The sequence below is a fragment of the Jaculus jaculus genome, chromosome 1, assembly GCF_020740685.1.
Source record: "Jaculus jaculus isolate mJacJac1 chromosome 1, mJacJac1.mat.Y.cur, whole genome shotgun sequence".
NCBI lineage: Eukaryota > Metazoa > Chordata > Mammalia > Rodentia > Dipodidae > Jaculus > Jaculus jaculus.
The window spans coordinates 44,238,040-44,245,235 of NC_059102.1; the positions used below are offsets into that span (position 1 = coordinate 44,238,040).

The window sequence follows — 7,196 nt, forward strand, 5'->3', positions numbered from 1 at the left end:
AGATGGCTTAGCAGTTAAGCACTTGCCTGTGAAGCCTCAGGACCCCAGTTCAAGACTCGTTTCCCCAGGACCCATGTAAGCCAGATGCAAAAGGGGGTGCATGCATCTGGAGTTCGTTTGCAGTGGCTAGAGGCCTTGGCATGACCATTCTCTCTCTCTCTCTCTACCTTTTTTTCTCTCTGTCTGTCACTATCAAATAAATAAATAAAAATAAACAAAAAATGTAAAAAAAAGATGTAAAAATTCAGTGTGTGTGTGGGGGGGGATGGTGGTGCTGGAGAGATGGTTTAGCGGTTAAGGCACTTGCTTGCAAATCCTAAGGACCCAGGTTGGATTCCCCAGAACCTATGTAAGCCAGATGCACATGGTGTCACATGGGTCTGGAGTTCATCTGCAATGGCTGGAGGCCCTGACATGTTCTCTCTTTCAAAAATAAAATGTTAAAAAAAAATACCCCCTGGGAAAGAGGCCTGACCCCCCACCCCAGGGCTAGGGAAGGCCACCTGGAGGCGATGTTCTTGGGTCAGTAACCCTGACTCAAGTTTCATGGTAGAGGTTGAAGGAAAAGGAAGTAAGGAAGCTTCTGTGCAGAGAAAGATCTTGAGCCCTACTTTCTCCTGACCATTAGGCCTTTAAGGCCCAAGAAACCAAACCACAGACCATGGGGATAGATGGGGCTATGAAGTAGGTCAGAGAGTGGCCTACAGAGAAATCAGGCTGTCTGAAGGTTTGCGGGACCTCTCCTGGAACCAAGGCCTGTTTTGGAAGCAGCAAGTCAGGCAAAGTATGTAGGGTTTGGCTCTGGCTCTGGCTCTGCCAACCCAACTTACTAAGCAAATAGTAAAGGATTTTTTCTCTCCATTTTCTTTGTAAACCAAGTCTTCCCAGGGTGTAGAGTTTACAGAATTCCAGAGAACTATACTTGGCTTTCTTCCCAAGAAAGAAAAGCATCTCAGATTTTCCACGCGTCCTCCCCACTCTGCTGGCCTGCAGCTAAGATATCCTTGGAGGGAGGCTGGTGACATTCTGCTGCTGCTGGGGATACTGTACCCATACCTCCAGGGCAGCACAGGCAGGGGGCAGCTTCAGTGTGTGGATGCAGGTGGATGTTCTCCACCAGGGTGGGAGAGTGGGACATGGGTGTGTGACTGGGGGGCAGAGCAAGAAACTCATAGAGGTCAGCTGTGCTTGGGGAAGGCACTGGGACGGACAGACTCTAGAATAGCTTGTTAATGTTTACCAAGCACCTTCTCATCTTGTTTGAGCCTTCCACAGTCTGCACAGCACACACGATTTCCATTCCCATTTAACTTCTGAGCTGTTTGAGAATAGAACAGGAACTTGAAATGACCAGCTTGCTCCACGCCATTGTGCGATCTCAGGTAAGTTGCAAAATCTCTCAGCTGTGAGCGTGAGGGGTGACAGCTGCGATTCCCCGAGGGGTCATGCCGAGGCCCAGCGGGTGCCCTATGTGAGGAGTCGCCACTGTACCTGGCCTTTAGCAGGGGCTCAGCTAGATTGACCATGTAGGCACTGCTGGGACCTGTGACCCAAGTATTTTGTCTGCCAGATCAGCCCCTTTATGTGGCCTGAATCACCCTGTGCCTGCTAGGCTGGCCCACCCCTAGCAGATGCCTTCAGGTAGGTGTGTGAGTCTGCCTATGTCTGCTGGGCCCAGAGACCTAGGCTGCTAGCTGTCACCTATAAGTCCAGTAGGGCAGTCCTGAGGTCCAAATTCCTGTCCTGCTCCCGCATGAGCAAACAGTTCTAGAAAATGCACAGTTGGTGAAACTTAAGCTTCAGAACACGCGCCCTAGTTCCCAGTCTGCCTGTTTCCTGTTATAGTCAAGGGCCAGCGTCCAAATCCCCTCCATTTATCACTGTCGTTGCTGCTCTGAAAGGTCAGTGCGCTTTCCTCTTTTTGCCTCCAGACACTTGGCTCTGAGCGCGGGTTAGGCTGAGAGGCGATGAGCCTCGCATGCAATAGGCACTCACAAATGTTTGTAGGGAAGGAGCCAGATCTTGGCCCTTCACAGGCCCTGGAGGGTTTATGCGATCACAGTATACAGACGGCATTTCCCCATCTGGGCCAGCTCAGTGGCTCCTGTGTTGTAGACCCAGACTATTTGCCCGTGAATGTCTGTAACTTTGGTAACTATTTCTTCAGCCTGCGGCTGGATTGTCTCACCCAATTCCCAGACTCCTTGTTGCCTGCCCAGGAGTCTTCCCTGACCTTCCCATCAAAAGTGGCTCCTCTTCCCATGGAAGGCACTATCTCATCATCATTTTTTAATCATGATTCCCCTTCACTATCAAGGTTATTCTCTATCTGTTGTCTTCTTGACTACCACTCTAGCTCCATGACAGTGAGTCCTTGTCTCTATCATTGTGTGTCTTATACAGAGTAGAGCTCAATGTCCAGTTGTCTATGGGCAGAAGAGATCATGGGATTCGATGTCTTCTTTTTACAGCAAAGGCAATTAAGGCTCCAAAGGTTTAGATGTCCAAAGTCAATTCACTTGGGCTCGATTTCCCAGCCATGCTCTCTTTCCCTAATAGTTTCTTCCTGAACTCTGAAGGGGCTCTATAACGAACATATAATATAGTGGTCTGATTCTCTATTTTTTTAAAAAATATTTTTATTTGAAAGCAGGGAGAGAGAGGGAGACAGAGACAGAGACAAGAGAATGAAAATGGCCACAAAAGGGCCCTAGTGCTGCTTCAAACAAATTCCAGACACATGAACCATTTTGTGTGTCAGGTAGCATTTTTTTTTATTAGAGAGAGAGAGAGAGAGAGAGAGAGAGAGGCATGCAGATAGAGAGAATAGGTGCACCAGGGCCTCCAGCTACTGCAAATGAACTCCAGACACATGCACCACCTTGAGCATCTGGCTTACGTGAGACCTGGGTCTTTTGGCTTTGCAGGCAAGTGCCTTAACCACTAGGCAATCTCTCCATCCCTGATTTTCTATTTTTGAAGGAGGGTTATTGTGTGTGTGTGTAGAGTCTCACTCTAGCCAAGGCAGACCTGGAACTTACTACATAGTCTCAGGCTGGCCTTGAACTCTCTGTGTTCCTTCTACCTCGGCCTCCTGAGTGCTGGGATTTAAGGTGTGCACCACCATGCCCAGCTATCCTGTGTTTTGATGACTTATAGCACTAAAAATATGCAGCATGCACCCTAATGACATTTTGCTAATTTAGGCTGGAAATGGAGACACACAAGTGCACGCAGAAGCACCTGAAATGAACTGGAGTGAGCCAGCATCACATGGGTGAGAGACAATCACGGGGAGTGACGTCATCCTGTGGGATGCCAGCTAACCGGGGAACACTACAAATGGGTTGCCGATGTCAGACATCCGGGGGGGAAGCACGGGGCTCATGAGAACTGATGTGGGACGGCGTGGTGGATGGCCTTTTCTCTGAAGAGGTCCACGAGGGCTAGCAAAGTACCTTCTCAGTAAGGGTGGCTTCTGTTATCATCCCTGAAGATGGATTATTCTGGCTGAAATTTAATTTGCTTCCATGTTTCACTGACTCCCACTGCTCTTCTCACATTCATTCCATGGAAGATGACAGACAATGAATCACGTCAAACTGCAAAATGAACCAGTGTTCCGGCTCCGACACAAGGTTATGCAGGGTAGTAAGGAGCTAATCATAATTATTATTGTAACAGCTACTACTTCACTTACTTTACACTTTCCATGAACCAGACAACATGTAAAGGGTTTAGATGTGCCACCTCATTCAAGTGTATGAGGCTGGAACTATTTTCTAAAATTATTATTATTATTTATTTATTTACTTGAGAGGAAAAGAAGAGGGAGAGCGAATGGGCACACAAACAAACTCCAGATGTATGTGCCACCATGTGCATCTGGCTTAAGTGGGTCCTGGAGAATTGAACCTGGGTCCTTTGGCTTCGCAGGCAAGTGCCTTGACCACTAAGCCATCTCTCCAGCCCAAGGCTGGAACTATGTTTATACTGCTTAACAGACCCCCACAAAAAAACCAACCATTAAATCCTATAAAAAAAGGAACTATTTTCACCCCTACTTATGAATAAATAATAGAATTTGGAGTGGCCAGGTGGCTTTCCCAAGATTGTTTACCTGGTAAGGGGCACAGCCAGAATTCCAAATGGTCCATGGTCTGAGCCCAGAGCCCAGGCACAAACGCATTGACTGTACCACATCTCAGAAGGCCAAACACAATGGCTAGGTGCATTAGAAGCGGTAGAGTGTTGGCGTCTACCAGGCCCTCATGTCGTCTCTGATCCTTTTCTTTTGTCACTGACTACACACAGAACAGGTCTCCTAAGTCACAGGATGCCTTGTTGTAAATCAAGGAGAGTGGCGTTGAAGAGAAACCACCTGGAGCATCACAGATCACTGCTGTCCCAACCATGACGACTCAATGAGGAGAAGTTCCATGTATCACCCCTTCTTAGTACGCCACCTTGCACCATGAAGGAGAAGACTGCATTGGGATTTTCTCTGATGAAGTGAAAAAGCATGCGGAAGCACTCACTCAGTGCCTGGTACCTCCTGTGCTTTTCTTTCCTTAATGCTTGTTACAGTGTTTGGTACATAGTGGGTGCTTAGCACATATTAGCTATTGTTCTTTTTTAGGAGTATAGAGAATTTTATTATATAGATGTGAAGACCAAGGGTATTTATTTCCCATGGCTATAGGAACAAAGGACCACAAACTGGGTAGCTTAAAACAATAGAAATTTGGGGCTGGAGAGATGACTCAGTGGTTCAAGGCACTTGCTTGGATAGCCTTCCAACATGGGTTTAATTCCCCAGTACCCATGTAAAGCCGAATGCACAAGGTGGCACATGTGTCTGGAGTTCATTTGCAGTGGCAAGATGCCTTGGCGCACCCGTTCTCTCTATATATATCTGTCTCTTTCTCTCTGTCTCTCAAATAAATAAATAACATAGTAAAAAAAAAGAAAGAAAGAAAGAAAGAAAAGAAATTTATTCTTCGCATTTAGAAGGTAGAAGTCTACAAAGTCCAGGTTTTTCCAGAGCTAGCCTCCATGGAAGGCTCTGGGAGAGAATGCATCCTTGTTTCTTTCAGCCTATGGTGGCTCCAGGTGATCCCTGGCTTCTGCCAACATTACATTCATGATCAAGGGTTTTCTCCTGTCTCTCCTCACATCTCTTAGGCATTTGTCACTGGGTTTAGGGCTCACCTGAAAAAGCTAGATTGACCTCTTTATCTCAAAGCTCCTAAATTATATTTTGTTTTTTATTTTATTATTATTATTATTATTATTTTTTGAGGTAGGGTCTCACTCTAGCCCAGGCTGACCTGGAATTCACTATGTCATCTCAGGGTGGCCTCATGGTGATCCTCCTACCTCTGCCTCCCTAATGCTGGGATTAAAGGCATGCTCCACCATGCCTGGCCCAAATTATATTTTATTATCTGTATTTTTGTTTATTAAAGAGAGAGAAAAAAGCAGATACAGAGAGAGAGAGAATGGGCATGCCAGGGCTTCCAACCACTGCAAACAAACTCTAGACACGTTCACCACCTCGTGCATCTGGCTTATGTGGGTCCTGGCAAATCGAACTTGGGTCCTTTGGCAGGCAAGCACCTTACAAAAAAGCAATCTCTCCAACCCACAGATCCTAAATTATATATATATATCTTCAGGATACTTTTTACATCTAAGGTCATGTTCACAGGTACCAGGGGTCAGGACATGGATATAGCTCATAGGAGCTTATCACAGAAATGCCTTCCTGGTTTATTAGAAATCCTGTGTGGACAATGCATAACCCACAACCCCACAGGGAATACCAGCAACCCCACTGAGGAGGGCCTCCAGCAGAAGGAGTGGTACAGGGACAAGGGAAAGGATGGTATCAACACATGATGTATCCATACTAAGTATGTCCATAATAAAAAAAGAAAGAAAGAAAGACGTGCCGTGTAGCAGAGCGGCAGCTGCTCACCAGGCAGCTAAAGCTGTTCTCAGTCACCCAGGCCTGAGGTCTGACATTGCCACCCTAGAGCCTGCATGTGCTGGGCCACTGGCTTCAAGGTAGGGATCTTGGGCTAGAGAGATGGCTCACAATTAGAGGCACTTCCTTGCAAAGCCTAATGGCCCAGGGTTTGATTTCCTAATACCCACATAAAGCCAGATGTATAAAGTGGCACATGTGTCTGGGGTTCATTGGCCTTGGCAAGATGCCCTGCAATTCTCATTCATTTTCTCTCTCTCTCTCTCTCTCTCTCCCTGTAAATAAATATATAAATTTTTTTAAAAAAGGAATTTTTCCAGGTGTGGTGGCTCACACTTGTAATCCCAGGACTCAAGGAAGCTGAGATAGGAGGATCACTACCAGTTCAAAGCCAGGCTGAGCTACAGAGTGAGTTCCAGGTCAGCCTAGGCTAGAGTTAGATCTTGCCTCAAAAAACAAACAAACAAGGGCCGGAGAGATGGCTTAGCGGTTTAGGTGCTTGCTTGCAAGGCTAAAGGGCCCAGGTTCGATTCCTCAGGACCCACATAAGCCAGATGCACAAGGTGGCACATGTGTCTGGAGTTCATTTGCAATGGCTGAAGGCCCTGGCATGCCCTTCTCTCTCTATCTGCCTCTTTCTCTCTCAAACAAATAAAATAAAAATTTAAAAGCTGGGTGTGGTGGTGCACACCTTTAATCCCAGCACTTGGGAGGCAGAGGTAGGAGGATCATCATGAGTTTGAGGCGCCCTGAGACTATAAAGTGAATTCCAGATCAGCCTAGGCTAGAGTGAGACTCTAACTTAAAAACACAATAACAAAAAGTTAAAAAAAAAATAGGGGCCAGAGAGATGTTGCAATGATGAAGGTGCTTTCCTGCAAAGCCTAATGATCATGGATCAATTCCCTAGTGCCCATGTAAAACCAGACGTGCAGAGGAGCATGCATCGGGAGTTTGTAGTGGCTGGAAGCCCTAGCATGGCATTCTCTCTCTGTTTCTCTTCTATCTCTTTCTGCTTGCAAATAATAAATAAAATAAAAAATATTTTTTAAATGGTGAAATGTGGTACTAGGGGTTCAGGAAGGTTCTTGAACCCCAGACCCTGGGCTTGCATTTGCGTTTAACCAAAGAATTGGGCAAACCAAACTGAAAAGTATAATTATTAAATTATTACATTTATTTAGGGAAATACAGAACAATGGGAAAG

General features: G+C 46.1%; 1 long non-coding RNA gene across 2 annotated transcripts; it reads left to right on the plus strand.

Moving 5' to 3' along the window:
• Positions 1-1,293: 1,293 nt before the first annotated feature.
• Positions 1,294-4,715, plus strand: LOC123457752. 2 transcript variants are annotated; one of them, XR_006635136.1, is made up of 3 exons: positions 1,294-1,382; positions 3,207-3,277; positions 4,315-4,715. It is a non-coding gene; the product is annotated as an uncharacterized LOC123457752 (long non-coding RNA). The 2 variants fall into 2 exon arrangements; XR_006635137.1 differs by having other exon boundaries at positions 4,320-4,715.
• Positions 4,716-7,196: the final 2,481 nt, after the last annotated feature.